This window comes from Phycodurus eques, chromosome 1, assembly GCF_024500275.1.
Source record: "Phycodurus eques isolate BA_2022a chromosome 1, UOR_Pequ_1.1, whole genome shotgun sequence".
NCBI lineage: Eukaryota > Metazoa > Chordata > Actinopteri > Syngnathiformes > Syngnathidae > Phycodurus > Phycodurus eques.
Window position 1 is genome coordinate 34,408,213 of NC_084525.1, and position 16,980 is coordinate 34,425,192.

The following is a 16,980-nucleotide window of genomic DNA, read 5'->3' on the forward strand; positions in this document are numbered from 1 at the left end:
GCGCTGAGACAACAGTAGTCTGCAAAATGTGTATGAAAGACGTTGCGACAAAGACAGGCATATCAGTGTACAATCACCAGAAAATGAAGACATTATCAAGTGCGATGCATACATCATGCTAAAAAGAGCCGCGACTCCCTGTGACATTGCTGTAACCTCAACAAAACAAACTTTAGAGGATCTATGTCCAGCTCCTCTCGTTATGAGAGGTCGAGCACCAAATGGAGGGAAGTAACGTCAACAATCTCATTCTATATACTGTAGCCAAGGACTTGATTCCTATTTATAGATTGGAAAAAGATTGATTCAAAAAGCTAATGAAAACATTGGATCCCCAGATACAAGTTGCACAGTAGGAAATATTTCACAGGGGAAGCCTTGCCCGAACTTTACAATAATGTCAGGGAGAAAGTTACGGCAAATGTATCAGCTGTAAAACACTTTTTTTTATGACTACCGACTGGTTGAGTTGTCGCACAGTGTAACGTACTTCACTACCTTGAAGACTCCGAGCTGAAAAGTACATGCTTACAGACAAGCTATGTACATGCAATTGTTTGTTTCTTTAAGAATTTCTTTTTTTAAACGCTCAAACTCCTCTGCCTCACAGTTCTGAGGACCGGGGTTCAATCCCCGGCCCCGCCTGTGTGGAGTTTGCATGTTCTCCCCGTGCCTGCGTGGGTTTTCTCCGGGCACTCCGGCTTCCTCCCACATCCCAAAAAGATGCGTGGTAGGTTAATTGACAACTCTAAATTGCCCCTAGGTGTGAATGTGAGTGCGAATGGTTGTTTGTTTCTATATGCCCTGCGATTGGCTGGCAACCAGTTCAGGGTGTACCCCGCCTCCTGCCCAATGATAGCTGGGATAGGCTCCAGCACGCCCGCGACCCTAGTGAGGGGAAGCGTCTCAGAAAATGGATGGATGGATGGAAGTATCAAGTCATATCAAATATCAGCATTAGGAGGGAAAATATTGTGCTATCAAATTTAGGCCATATCGCGCAGCATTACCTCGTACAAGACGTGTTTCATAAGAATACCACACCGTCCGAACCCGACCATCGAGAACAGGTTGCCTGGTCAGCGACACTACCAAACTGTGACAACTCTTAGCAGCCTATTGTTCGGCTTGCGTGTCAATGAAGAACGTAGCTAGCTCCGAGAACTAATGTGAAAGGACTACTATATGTGCACCAGCCCGTGACACACGTCGGATCTCGTGAACGGCAAACCAGCATCTGTTAGCTTTCTGCTCCGTTCACAATAGCCGGAGAATAGACAAACACAAAAAATGCATGCGCTTCAACTGCCAGAATTTTTTTTTCTTTTTTTTTTTTTTCTTTAAAGTTTCAGAAAACGTTAGGTTGATCAAATACGTACTGCTGTGTGCCACTTTGCACCGCCACTTTGAGTCGCTATAATAGCGAAATCCGCTCTTTCCGCGTAACGCAGTGAGGTCCCAATGAATATGACAGCAGTATATTCATAGCCTGGCTTGGTAAACAGCTGAGTTTGAGCGTTTATCCATCCATCCATTTTCCGAGCCGGTCGCGGGCGTGCTGGAGCCCGTTTCAGCTATCATCAGGCAGGAGGCGGGGCACACCCTGAACTGATTGTTAGCCAATCACAGGGCACATAGAAACAAACAACCATTCGCACTCACATGCACACCTACGGGCAATTTAGAGTTGTCATTTAACCTACCACGCATGTTTTTGGGATGTGGGAGGAAACCGGAGTGCCCGGAGAAAACCCACGCAGGCACGGGGAGAACATGCAAACTCCACACAGGCGGGGCTGGGGATTGAACCCCGGACCTCAGAACTGTGAGGCAGATGAGTTTGAGCGTTTAAAAAACGAAATTCCTAAAGAAACAAACAATCGCATGTACATTGTTGTGTTCCACGTAGTCCATTGCAGGACCCATTGATCATCAACACTTTGAATGCACCTTGTGGCCCCAGCTCTGCTCCCCGCGGCTCCGGTAAGGCCGCCGGTGGACTATCAGGTCTCTACGCAGTCCGTGGTGGGTGGCGTTGGCCCCTCCTGCTCAGCGTCAGTATATTACTATGTGGAGGAAAACAAACTACAGGATTCCCTCAGTAGCTGTGAGGTAAATCTAAAATAATATAAACGATGAGGAATTACAGTATATCGTACAATCGATGTTTTTATGTCCCACTACGATATATATATTTATTGCACAGCTCTACCTCTGTGCACCACTTTTTTGGTTCTGCCAGAATATTATGTAATAATAGATCATTGAATTGTATTCGATTCAGAATCATTCACTGTACATCTGCATCAGGATTTATTAGTGTGTAACAATGTTTGTGCAAACACTGAACACGTCTGGAGAAAGAAGTTTTTTTTTATATTATTATATTATATTATTACTCAATATTGGAGACAATGTTGATGATCCAGGGTTTGCGTGGCAATGACAGGCACTTAAAGTCACTGAAAGCTGGTGTGCCGTCAACATGATTTTGAAGCTGTTCTGTTTTGACTAGGGTGATTTGTGACTCTTCCCCTTTTAACCTTTGCCGTGACACACTTCGTCTGTACAAAGAAGAAAAATACAGCCTGTGGATTTAGGAGGGAGGGCAGCTTGTTGCTATGAGATTGTGGTCCCACGACAAACAATGTGCAGTGTTTGTTTTTAGTGCAGAGAGTTTCTATTTACCCACAAAACAAACAGGATAAGGTCCCTGGAGAAGGGTTAAGGGCATGTTTTAGGCAAGATTCAGTTTCATTCAGCTTCGCACATACAAAGGATGATGGGATAGGTTTGCGGTGTTAGTGCCACGAGGGGATTTGGGGGAGCAGAAGAATGCACAGGGCAGTTGAGATTGTTGCAATTTAAGTGTTCAAGTGCCCCGTTAATGTGTGTAACCTTCAACCTTATTGTGACACTGAGGCCTCTTGCCCAAGGAAATACAAGCTCTGGACATTTTACTGTAATAAGATGGTGTTAATAGTGTTTGCGATTACACTGTGAATGTTTGTGTATCATCAAATTTGGTCTGTAGAGCGCTCTGGTTTATAGGCCACATGTTACACATACTGTGTTGCCCCCCTTTCTGGTGCGCATTAGACGGTTGCAGTAGGGTGACACATTATTGATAACTGATTGATGACTAGGTAGTTTTAATTGGTTAAAGCTTATGGGTTTAATTCCCAGTGACAAGGACTGGCTAAGTGTGACTAAAGGTTCACACGTGGTGATGTGGCTAACCACATACAAGTGTGGCTAGGAAATTTCTACAGTTTAGCCACATTGGCTAAGAGGTTTCATGACCTATTGCCAACCCTGTGAATGTTTGTCAAAACAGTCTGCATCCATAGGTGCTTGATTTTATACAACTGTGGCCATGGAAGTGATTGGAACACTTGATTATGATTATTTGGATGGATGAGCGAATACTTTTGGCAATATAATGTATCTGCAAACCCCATCCATCCATCCATTTTCAGAGCTGCTTCTCATTACTAGGGTTGCGGGCGTGCTGGAGCCTATCCCAGCTATCATCGGGGAGGAGGCGGGGTACACCCTGAACTGGTTGCCAGCCAATTGCAGGGCACATACAAACAAACAACCATTCGTACTCACAGTCACACCTACGGGCAATTCAGAGTCTCCAATTAATGCATGTTTTTGGGATGTGGGAGGAAACCGGAGTGCCCGGAGAAAACACACGCAGGCACGAAACATGCAAACTCCCCACAGGCTGGCCAGGGATTGAACCCCGGTCCTCAGAACTGAGAGGCTGACGCTCTTACCAGTCGGCCACCGTAGCGCCTCTGCAAACCCCGATTCCAGTGAAGTTGGAACATAAATAAAAATAGAATACAAGGATTTGGAAATCCTTTTCAATCTGTATTCAATGGAATACATGACAAAAAACAATATGTAATGTTCAAACTGATAAATGGTATTTGCAAATATTCTCTCATTTTGTATTGGATGACTTCACCACATTCTAAAAAAGTGGGGACAGGCAAGAAAAGAAAAAAAGACTGAGAAAGTTGAGGAATGCTCATCAAACACCTGTTTGGAACATCCCACAGGTGAACAGGCTAATTGGGAACAGGTGGGTGCCATGATTGGGTATAAAAGGATTGCTGAATTGCTCAGTCATTCACAAGCAAAGATGGGGCGAGGTTCAACATTTTGTGAACAACTGCGTGAGCAAATAGTCCAGCAGTTTAAGAACACCGTTTCTCAACATACAATTGCAAGGAAATTAGGGATTTCATTATTCACGGTCCATAATATCCTCAAAAGATTCAGAGAATCTGGAGAAATCTCTGCAGGTAAGCGGCAAGGCCGAAAACCAACATTGAATGCCCGTGACGTTCGATCACTCAGGCAGCACTGCATTAAAAGCCGGCATCGTTTTGTAAAGGATATTGCCACGTGGGCTCAACCATTGTCAGATAACACAGTTTGTCGCTACATCTACAAATGCAAGTTAAAACTCTATCATGCAAAGCGAAAGCCATATCAACAGCACCCAGAAACGCAGCCGGGTTTTCTAGGCCCGAGCTCCTCGGAGATAGACTGACGCAAGGTGGAAAAGCGTGCTGCCGTTTGACGAGCCCACGTTTCAAATTGTTTTGGGATATCATGAACGTCAAAGAGAAAAAGAACCATCCGGATTGTGATCAGCGCAAAGTTAAAAAGCCAGCATCTGATATCATGTCAGACCAAACTTTTTGAGGGATTATAACGGTTATAATACATTTGAAAATAAATGAATAAAATTTAATAATAAAAAATAAATAAAACCCCGGTACATTATTATATTTTGTGTTTTGTTTTAAAATATGCTATTGGGCATTTTACAACAAGATAAAGTACAGTGGTACCAACTTATGAATGCCCGACTTACGAGGTTTTTTGGGGTGATGTAATTGATTGGCATTTCCATTCGTTTCAGTAGGAAAGTTGATTTGATATACGAGTGAACTGAGTTACGAGCGTGGACATGGAACGAATTGAACTCGAAAGTCAGCACAACTGTACTTACTAAATTTGACAACAGGGATTTGTCCCCAATTATTTTAACTTAAATTGATCAGGAACCATTCATGTCTGTACAATTAGTGGAGCCACGTATTGGGTCGATTTGATTATCTGCTTTTCTTCTGGTTCATTTTCTTCAGACCTTTTGCTTTGATTTAAGTTGAAAAGCTGCAGCCTCAGATTTGGAATATTGAACAATATCAAATGTTAAAAAGGAAATGAAAAAGTGCGTTGCAGTCCCACATTGCATTTTGGGCTCATATTAAAGCAAAGTATAAATGCTCCTTTTTTGTGTGAATATTTTTCATCAGTTAATGTATGCATTTTTTTCTTTCTCGTTATATTAGTAGAAAAGCTGTATATAAAACCAAATTACTCTATTGTTGTCGAGCAGCAATAACATAAAAGCCTCTTTCTAAAGAATGAAGATAAAAGTGTCTTAAGCCCTTTTTATCGGACTACTTTGTTTATAATGCAAGCGTGCGTGTTGGAATAAATGGATACATGTCATAATAAGAAAACAGACTTCTTCCGAGCCAATTTCAACATGACGAACATGGATCATACGTCACGTCTTGGCGCCTGCGCTGTCAGCATTTTATCTGCATGTGCACGTGCAAACATTAGCCCTCTCGTTCTCTCTGTCTGTTTGTTGGTTGGTCTCTCTCTCTCTCTCTCTCACTCTCTCTCTCTCTCTCTCTATCTCTCTCCCTCTCCCCCCCTCTCTCTCTCTCTGTCTGTGTGTGCTTTACTGTGCTAGTCAGGTGGAGGAGGGTGGCAGCCAGTGGTACAGTTTATGGCAGAATTGAACAACAGGGAGCATCATCCGTGGCCCTGGCTGTTAATTACGTGCACGTGCAATGATGTGGTGGAGTGGCTGTTGAAAATTCTCACACACACACATAGTCTCTTTAGAAGCTTAAAGCATTTCCACTAAGCAGCCGTCCTGACTCTCTGCTCGCTTACTTTGCAGAGCCAACCCTGTGCCCTCCCCTCTCTGATGCTGGGATCAAACTGGAGCCTCTCCCCCTTCGTAGACACAATGCTCCCCTCACATACCTACACGCACACACACATGCGCGCACACACGCGTACACACGCATGGGGCCGGTGCTGAGCACGCTAGTACTGACCGGGGTGTGCTTCTGCTGTTGCTTGATGGAAAATGGTCTTTTCTGGAAAAATGGGAGGAATACTAACAATTAGAGAATTGAATCAGTAGAAAAATAACAATTGAGTTGAAGATAAAACAATGTTGGTGGATCTTCATTGTGTGGGTCAAAGTTGACTTAGCATCCAGAGTTTCACTCTGATTGGCTGTGGAAAGGTGAAATTTAAACCATGGTAAACTTTTGACCTCACGACGAGAAGGCTGAGGAACGCCCATAGCTGCAGCTCGAGCTCCCTCCCTCCCATTGCCTTGCTACCTTACTCCACCACTCATTTCCAGGTATTCCTTCATTTGCTCTGTTTTTTGCTTCCTTGCAGTGGAAAGCATTTCTGTTTCAGACCCCCACCCCCCACTCCAGCTGTATTTCGCTGTTTCTTTATCCCCCATGAATTTGTGCCTTGCTGCATGCATATAGTCTGCTGAGCGAGGGGGAGGGAGCAGGAAAAAGCTGAGGGGGAGGGTATCGAGGGGGAGGAAACAGGCGGAGAGGGGGATGGGAGTAGAGACTGAGGGAGCGAAGCAGCAGAGGAAGACTGGGAGAGAAGGGCAGGAATGTTCTTGAATGTGTGGCACACACACTCTCCCGTATACAAACACAGACACACACATTGCTCCACAGTAAAGAGGAGCGAATGTATAAATAGACCCAGCAACCACCACTCTTGACTGCTGAGCAGTGTGGTGGGAAGAGCCCATTCTTACTGCTCATGGTTTCTCTCATTACACATCAAACACCCTGGATAGGGGTCTGGTTTGTGTATGTGATTTCTTGAGCAGCTCTTTGCTCACACTATACTGTACAGTATGTGTACAGTGTCTGTGGCAAGAGCTACAGTCTATTAAGGAAGTACCCTCTTGTTCTCCGCATGCACATTTGTCAAGATTATGTCATCATTGAGGTGGCACAGAGGGGAACCATCACTTTTTAGATTTTGATGCAATTGAACTAATTCGTTTTGGTTGGGAATTAAGCCCCACAACAAATGACGGTCCGGCCGAGCCCAGAAAGAAAGGAGTGAGGTCAGGACACGAGAGCTAGTCGATTGGGATGAAGAGGAAGCAGCGGGAGGATGTGGAGGAGGCAGTGGGTTAAGAGATGAGGCAATGGATGTTACTGAGTTAAGCAGACTGAGCTGGCGAGAGGGCAGGGAGGTTACAGTGGGAGCTGAGACACCTGCTTGAGCACATGAGAGCTGAGCAGTGCTGCTCTACTGCCTCCTGCCATACATCAGAGGCGCCATACGGCCTCTTAATGTATGGAGTGCACTGCAAGTTTGGAGGTCTGTATCTTTCCTCTCACCTTGCCCCTCTGCACTCCGGCAGCTAATTACCTCACCGAGACCCTGTTACATACACACACGCACTCACTTCAAGTCAGTGAGGGGTTGCACCCACACAATCTTTTAAATAAGAGGAACCTGTGACAAACACATGGGTCCTCACACACCACCAGGGCCCACCCCCTTCCAATGGCAACAAAGATTGATAAGGATAGAGGAATACTATTTCCTTTGCTGTCTATGCTCCTGCTTGATATATTTAAATATTTAAAACAACCATTAAATTGTTGATTTCCAATGTACTATCGTCTGGGTTTTCAATCATCCCAAAAACATGCATGGTAGGTTAATTGACAACTCTAAATTGCCCGTAGGTGTGAATGTGAGTGCGAATGGTTGTTTGTTTGTATGTGCCTTGCGATTGGCTGGCAACCAGTTCAGGGTGTACCCCGCCTCCTACCCGATGATGGCTGGGATAGGCTCTAGCACGCCCGCAACCCTAGTGAGGAGAAGCGGCTCAGAAAATGGATGGATGGATACACATCTCCCATGCAGAAACAGCCACGCTTAAAGTCCTATTTTAAGTTATTGATGAGTTATAATTTTAGGCATTAATACAAAAGGAAATTCTTATTGACAGAGCTAATGGCCCACTGAAATACACTTCTTGCATATTGGTCAAGATGAATGTGCATAAGGGTAAAGACATAAACAGCTTCATAAAAATTGTGTGGGTTGCACACTTTACGTGTTGCCCTGCAAACTCTGTGGATGCAAGTGCATAACTACTCATTAAACCCATTATACTCTTGTCTAACAATAAAGACATGCAATACTTCCGACACTTTTACAAATTAATTCATATTCCTTCATATCTCAGAAGTAGCATTTATTTTGCTGTCTGCTATTGTGTGAGTGCAAACTGGCTACCTCATTCTGGCACTTTAGATCACAGATCCCTCTGGTGTATTGCAACAACATAATGAGGCTCTCTCCAGTGGCATTAATGGAAAGGACAGCTTGAGTGACAACGAAGGACCGTTTGTACAAGTTAAAGAGCCCAAAAAAAAGCAACTCTGAAGACAATAAGATGCCTTTGTCTTCATTTTCATGAAAAAGACTTATTAAGCAATCGGTGAAAATCCTATATACCCCAAAATGTAATTAGCATAATCAGAAAACATGTTGCAAATCATGAAACTTCCTTTCTGACATCTAATGGTAAAGACATTTCGGCATTATAAGTTTGAAAAAAAACTCTCCTTGAGCCGTCATCTTATCGTGGTGGAGGGGTTTGTGTGTCCCAATGATCCTAGGAGCTAAGTTGTCCGGGGCTTCACACCCCTGTTGGGTCACCCATGGCAAACAGGTCCGAGGTGAGGGACCAGACAAAGCACGGCTCCAAAAACCCCTATGAAGAACAAAATATATGGATCTAGGTTTCCCTTGCCCGGACGCGGGTCACCGAGTCCCCCCCTCTGGAGCCAGGCCTGGAGGTGGGGCTCGAAGGCGAGCGCCTGGTGACCCAGGCCTGCACCCATGAGGCCCGGCCGGGCATAGCCCAAAAGGGTAAAGTGGGTCCCCTTCCCATGGGCTCACCACCTGTGGGAGGGGCCATAGGGGTCGGGTGTAGTGTGAGCTGGGCGGTGGCCGAAGGCGGGGACCTTTGCGATCTAATCCCCGGCTACAGAAGCCGGCTTGAGGGACGTGGAATGTCACCTCTCTGGCAGGGAAGGAGCCCGAACTGGTGTGTGAGGTTGAGAAGTTCCGACTAGATGTAGTCGGGCTCGCCTCCACACACGGCTTGGGCTCTGGTACCAGTCCTCTCGAGAGGCGTTGGACTCTTTTCCACTCTGAAGTTGCCACGGAGAGAGGCGCCAAGCAGGTGTGGGTATACTTATTGCCCCCCGGCTCGGCGCCTGTACGTTGGGGTTCACCCCGGTGGACGAGAGGGTAGATTCCCTCCACCTTCGGGTTGGGGGACGGGTTCTGACTGTTGTTTGTGCCTATGCACCAAACAGCGCTTCAGAGTACCCACCCTTTTTGGAGTACTTAGGGTGTGAAGCTCGGTCATCCGGGAGGATCTCAGAGTAGAGCCGCTGCTGCTCCGCGTTGAGAAGAGGCAGATGAGGTGGCTCGGGCATCTGTTTAGGATGCCTCCTGGATGCCTCCCTGGTAAGGTGTTCCGGGCACGTCCCACCGGAAGGAGACCCCGGGGACGACCCAGGACACGCTTGAGAGACGACTTCTCTCGGCTTGCCTGGGAACGCCTCGGGATCCCCTCTGAAGAGGAAGTGGCTGGGGAGAGTGAAGTCTGGGCTTCCCTGCTGAGGCTGCTGCCCCCGCGACCCGACCTCGAATAAGTGGAAGACAATGGATGGATGGAAGTTTGAAACATATTACTTTAGAATATTTTTTTTCCTGAGAAAAATTATGACCTTTTGATGGCTAACAACTGCCAATAATTCAAAGACTCTTATCAGTAAAATTAATTTTCAAAAGGAAGGTCACTGGGCCATGTCTTTACCATTATTGATCAAACTATATGAAAATGACCCATATGCATTAAGGTGTGGTGACTGACACCGGAGTGTGTGTTTGTGGGTCGTCGTGCATGTTGCCATGCAGTTTCTCTGGTTGGTTGCTATGTGCTTTTGACTGTAGGCGTGATGGATAGCAGACAGGCAGGTAATGTGGTTTAGATGCGGTAGCTACTAAGTGTGTGTATGTGTGTGTGTGTGTGTGTGTGTGTGTGTGTGTGTGTGTGTGCGCGCGCGATGTATCTGTGTTTGTTTTGATACAGCTACTTGTATCATGCCCTCCTCATCTCTTATCAAACCCCTCCTACCACACAGCAGCCTTTTTTTCCCCAGACTGAGCATTTTCTGGTCAGTTAGCAATTAATAGTAAGACTAGGGGTCGGGGTGTTTATTTTGTGGCTATGCCACCTAACGAAAGTGTGACGATGCAAGCGAGGAACAAAGTAAATATGCCAGAGGAAATTATGCTTTCTCACCAAAACCACACTGATAGGGTATAGTGACTCGATTAGGTCCGATTATGACACGGAATGTCTCACAGCTTTTCCACTGTCGCTCCCTCACACACATGCTGTCCGTCGAAAAATAGTGTCCCTTACTCCGCACACCTTTGATTGGTGATGACTCACACTAATTACACGAGGGATGCACAAATGCCTGTATGAAGTAGGCTTTACACGATCAGGAGTTTTGGGCCGATCACCGACCACCGAGTTTAAAAAAAACGATAACCGATCACCGATCCGATTATAAGAAGGAGCAATGTCTATTTAGATAACAAACATTCAAAGATGGCGCCTACCCGTGTGGACGCCTCTGTTACCTCCGCTCTACTATTGTCCATGTTTTTGTGTTTTTTGTTCACCTTTGGAGACATTACGCGACTCACTTACACAAGGGAAGACTTGCTAAACATCAGGGAGTCTAACCCGCACTTTCTTTCACCAACGTTCGCAAACCCGCTCAGTTTTTTCCACGAGTTACTCACCGGGGGGGCGACTGCGGTCTATGGCGCATGGAGACTCCAAAGGGGGAAGCGCGCCGGCATAGTTAAGATACGCAAGAGAGGATACAGATTGGCGTTCCCGTCGAGCCACCTCCACCAAAAAAAACGATTATAACTAAACTATTACGGTACTTGTACTCGTACTTGGTCTGATCAAAGTGGTATATGTGCATCCGTGAATTGCACACTCCTGCTTAATTGCCCTTTCAAATTTACTTATAAAAAACAGTCACTGAGCAATAAAGGGTTGCTAGTTATCTGGTAATGCCGTTAGATTATTATTATTTTTTTTTTGACAATTGTGCAAAAAGATGCAGAGTCCTCTAGCACTTAGAGCAGTTCGAAAAACTAATATTGCAATAGGTGCAATGACCATTGTGCAAAGGGCGCCGAGACTTATAGCATTTTTTCACACCAAATCCCTTTTTAACAAAGTGAACAATACTTATTTATGTGCCACAACTTTCCTTGACTTCTTATTTCATTCTGATTCTGTCCATTGTCAATTAACTATACATGTAACGATCGATTACCAGGGAAATTGTATATATGAAGTAATATAGTAAGGTGACTATACATTTATATGGTTTTCATAGTCATAAGGGCTCTCTGAGGAAAGCCATATCTATGATGTGGCCTGTGACAAAAATGCGTTTGACACCCCTGATCTAATCAAAACAGAATTTCTTATAATTTGCTTAAAAGGGACTAGCATGCAGGCATTCAGCAGTGTGGTTACTGAAGACCCATCCCCATCAGCTCTCCTTCACCAAGCATGTAGAACTTAAAAGAGGCCTTTAGGCAGAATGTCATGAGTGGAAAGATCAGTGTAGCTACCAAAAGATTATATAAATACACAGAAATTATATCATGTAGTCATATTTTGACATTTTAATAACACATGCTGGTTTACACATCAAAGAACTGGTAGGCAGCTTTCAAAGTTGTTGTGTAGCTTATCTCTCCTGGGTTTCCATAGATACATGCCAGTGTACACAGTGCACAATCCTTGTCCCTCAGTCTCATTCAGACACTTCCGTTGTATTGAGGATGAAGTGATTGCGTTATTGTGCCATATTGTTGCCATGGCAGCGGAATGACCATCACTTGAGTTAAAGGGAAGTGGCTTATTGATTGACCTGCTACACTAATTAAACCGGAAATTTCCCCCAGCTTCTTGTGCCTCTACTCCCTTGTTATCCTTTTGCTTAAAAAAATTAGAGCAAGTCATGTTTTTCCTTATTTTAATTCCTATGAAAGCTATACCTCCAGTTCATGAAATCCTATATTTTCTTTTAATTTGAGCTATGACCGACCTACCTCTTACCTCAGTGTAAATTACAAGGTCAAGGTGCTTTTATTGTCAATTCTTCAGTATGCGTAACACATACAGAGCATTGAAATTACGGTACTCAAGGGCCCGCGGTGCTACAAAAGTAATACAAATAATATGTACAGTATAAAAATTATTAATTCAATGTGCAAATATCAAAGGTCAGGTGACGTGTGCAACATAGTCAAGGTCAGAGAACCAAGGCAAATTAGATATTTATAAATTAGATGACCAAACCCGAATGCTGCTAAAGTGGCTGGTGCTGGTGTATTGATTCTATCGATACTAGAAAATAATGCAATGGATTTAAAAGCATGACAGCGTTTATGTGGAGGTGTGTATGTGTTGTATTTCCAAGAAAAACCCTTGTAATTCCTTTGAAGTTGCTTTATTTTTTTATTATTTTTTTTATTTGTTTTAGTTAGCACACGGCAGTTAGCACTGTCAAGTTTACTTTCTGTCAGTGTTGTACCTGAACAAGTTCAATGAATGAACGGGTTCATATTTTGTGCGAACGTGAACTGAACTTAGTTCATTTCTGCCTGATGAATGTAATTGAGAACATGCTCATTCTCACGTCAAAGAATGGTTTTCGACCGAAAGTTCATTTTCATTCAAGAGTGACAGGTTTTGTTAAGGACTTCCAGGACAAACCCAATACACTATATACGAGCCTTCATATGTTGGCGGATAAACGCTGTATTTGGCAGCTGATTCAGTGCGGCACATTAAGGACAAAAGTCCTGTTGGTGTTTTAATTCCTCACTTTAAAAAAAAAACGATTCAAGCAACAAGTTTTTCCTCATGCTTTTGAGATTGTAGGGTGAAAGCTGCAGCTGGCTACTAGTGTGGATTGAATGGGTGACAACAATGGGAAAATCAAATGCCAGTATTTTAAGGGGACTAGCCCGTCAGCAACATAGTGAAAGAAACAAAAAAGAACTATGAACTAGTTAATTTTTGGAATGGTGAACTTCGTTCAAAATTTTGAACTATGAACTGAACTAGTTCATTTTTGGAACGGTGAATTGAACTTTCAACTAGTTCGAGTAGAAAATGAACTTACCCAACTCTGCTTTGTTCTTCTTTTTTTATGCCCCATATCTAGTCACTCCTTTCCATTGTGCCCCTGGTGGTTGGATGAGACACCGCTGTATCCATGTTTGTTGTTTCTTTAAGGACTTTTTTTAGTTTAAGATGTCTGTCTGTCTAGTGGATGGCAGATGAGAAGGAGGCTAGCGAGAAATTCTCATTAAGGATGCGTGTGTGACTTGCGGCAAATCGCTCTTGCACTTTGAAGCCTTTCAAGCTTGCTCACTTAGCTAAGCTTGCTAGCCGCTAACAACGATAGCAGAGTACCCTCGAGGGGAAACTCGGGTGAACAAGAGGAGAACCAGTGACAGTGTCAACTGCTGGACGCTGTTTCAGCCTCACGTTTGTGCTTCAAAGAGCAGGTTTGTTCATTTATTTACATCTCTATGTATTGTTAACACTAGTCCTAAAAGATTTTCATGAAAATCTCTGTGTTTCGTTTCTAGCCATTAGTATTTTAACTGTTTAGAACAAGGATTCTCAAACTTTGGGTCCAGTTTAGGACACTGTACAGTGGAGACATTTTTCCTTGGACTTCATCATAATTCTAATACCAATTAAACATGTATTTTGTAGGGGGAAAAAAGGGCCCAACAATAAAATCATAGCTGAAATAATATAAATAACAGTAAGTTGCTGTTTTCCTCTTTGTTTTATTGCAAAACAATACAATCAATCAGTGAACTTTTATTAAGCAGACTCAGTCCATTAGAAAAAATACAGTGCAGTACACGATAAGACACATAAAAATAAATTAGATCAGGAAAATCTTTATATTGAATGACCATAATTAGTTTTTACCCAATTCCCTTACAACAAACCATAAGAATCCAAGAGATTTCACCTACACTGTCCGGTATGCAGGTATTTATTTCACTGTCACACTGGTTGAATTTTTGGTAAGAAAGTTACTGAATCGATTTCCATCCACTGAATCATTTCGGATCGTATCGTTCTAATGGAATCAATATCATCCTTAATCGTGATATGAATCGAATAGTTGCTAAAACAACCAACCAGCGCAGACGTGAATCGCCATCAGGTCGCCAACTCGTCTCCAAGCCAGTGAGATAGCGGTCTTAAATGCAACAATTTTACTTATTTATTCTTGAACGATCTTTTGGGATGCATTTGATTATTTATTATTGATTATTGCTTTGATTATAAAGTTGAGCAATAACTGCAGCACTTCAACTCTGACTTGCAGGAGAGAATGAATGGCTTAACAACATTGGTCCTCGTGATGTTTGTTGTCTTTCGGGTCAGTTGAGGGTGACTGCTGAAGACATGAGCTTTACAGTCTTTATCTTATCAGGGTTGTTTCCCTAACTCTGCCTCTGTCTTCACCAAACACACAAGAATGAATCAGTTCCTTCTTGAGGCGTTCTCACGTGGCGAAATGAGTCGCTCAAGGAAGAGTTGTTGTTGAGAACATGCACTTTGATGGCTGGTAGCCTGACTGAAATGAGAGAATAAAGTTCAGCAAAGGGTTTTAATGACTCCTGTCAGCTCTCGTTTAGGGCACTTCTGTGCAGCTTACTTTCCTCAAAGTAACAGACAATATAACTGCCTAGGCTTGTCACATACTATTTTAATGTATGCAAGCACACATCCTACATTTTTTTCTGCCTTGTTAACTCTGAGATCCAGCTAGGCTTCTAATTTGAAGACCCTCTAATATGCCTTTGATACATGTTTTTTGCGGAGGACCCCGCAGATAACTTGTAGTTGTTCCTAGGCTCATAATGGTTGATTTGTCTGATCATGATCAGAAACCTGCAATCCCGGGTCTAAATGACTACAGGCCTGTCGCCTTGACATCTGTGGTCATGAAGTCCTTTGAACGTCTCGTGCTGGACCACCTCAAGAGCGTCACAGGTCCCTTGCTGGACCCCCCTGCAGTTTGCCTACCGAGTGAACAGGTCTGCGGATGATGCAGTCAACATGGGACTGCACTTCATCCTAGAACACCTCGACAGAGCAGGGACCTACGCAAGGATCCTGTTCGTGGACTTCAGCTCAGCGTTCAACACAATCATCCCTGAACTCCTTTCATCCAAGCTTCTCCAGCTCAGCGTCTCACCTGCCAACTGCCATTGGATTTACAGCTTTCTGACGGGCAGGACACAGCATGTCAGGCTGGGGGAGGCCACCTCATCCACACGCAACATCAGCACTGGGGCGCCCCAAGGTTGTGTCCTCTCTCTGCTGCTCTTCTCTCTCTACACGAACGACTGCACCTCAGCGCACCCGACTGTCAAACTCCTGAGGTTTGCAGATGACACCACTGTCATCGGCCTCATCAAGGACTGTGACGAGTCTGCATATCGACAGGAAGTGGAGTGGCTGGAGCTGTGGTGCGGCCGACACAACCTGGAGCTGAACACGCTCAAAACTGTAGAGATGATCGTGGACTTCAGGAGGCATCCTTCGCCACAGCTGCCCCTCACGTTGTCCAGCTGCCTTGTGTCAACCGTCGAGACCTTCAAGTTCCTGGGAATTACAATCTCTCAGGACCTGAAGTGGGCGACCAACATCAACTCCGTCCTCAAAAAGGCCCAGCAGAGGATGTACTTCCTGCGGCTTCTGAGAAAGCACGGCCTGCCAGAGGAGCCGCTGAGGCAGTTCTACACAGGGGTCATCGAATCAGTCCTGTGTTCTTCCATCACAGTCTGGTTTGGTGCTGCTACAAAAAAGGACAAACTCCGACTGCAACGGACAATCAAAATTGCTGAAAGGATTGTCGGTACCCCCCTACCCACCCTTGAGGACTTGCACGCTGCCAAAACTAAGACAAGAGCGTGCAAAGTCCTCTCGGACCCTCCACATTCCGGTCACCAGCTCTTCCAGCTCCTTCCCTCAGGTAGGCGCTACCGATCAATGCAAACTAGAACTAGCAGACATTCCAACAGCTTCTTCCCTCTTGTGATCAACTTCTTAAACACTTAACCTACAATTCCATTACAACATGCTGGCAATTTTTTGACTTGAGTTCGTTCTCACATTTCTGTGGGGCCAATTATACATTACTCGTGCACTCACTGTAGTTGTCTCGCCACGTTGCACTATTTGCATATCTGTTGTTGACCAATACTGGCCACTCATGCCAGAGTAGCATCTGCTCCATTTGCACCCTGATTGAGGAGTATCTGCAACATTTGCACAATCAACATTGTCCCAGATTATCGCACTACTCGTCACTTTAAACCGCATACACTCCTTGAAGTCTCGGCGCCCTTTGCACAACGGTCATTGCACCGGACTATTGAAATATTAGTCATTCGAACTGCTCTAAGTGCTAGAGGAGTCTGCATCTTTTTGCACAATTGTCAAAAAATAAAATAAATGTACCTGCATTACTAGATTACCAGATAAGTAGCAACCCTTTACTGCTCAGTGACTGGTTTTTTTTTGTCAATGTCTTTATGTCTCAAAAGTGTTCTCTGTCAATTGACTGTCTGTTGTCGTACTAGAGCGGCTCCAACTACCGGAGACAAATTCCTTGTGTGTTTTTTGGACATACTTGG

At 44.3% G+C, this 16,980-nt stretch overlaps 1 protein-coding gene across 6 annotated transcripts in view; it reads left to right on the plus strand.

Annotated features, from left to right (window-relative positions):
• The window catches only part of LOC133409419 (nuclear receptor coactivator 3-like), an 85,478-nt gene that overhangs the window by 21,557 nt on the left and 46,941 nt on the right, over window positions 1–16,980 (plus strand). The window contains exon 1 of one of the 6 annotated variants that reach the window (XM_061689410.1): window positions 13,734–13,815. The exons of the other annotated variants lie outside the window; for them this stretch is intronic. The gene's annotated coding sequence lies outside the window, so the exon portion shown is untranslated. Of the gene's footprint in view, window positions 1–13,733; window positions 13,816–16,980 lie in introns of those variants that run through there. 6 annotated transcript variants of the gene reach the window in all.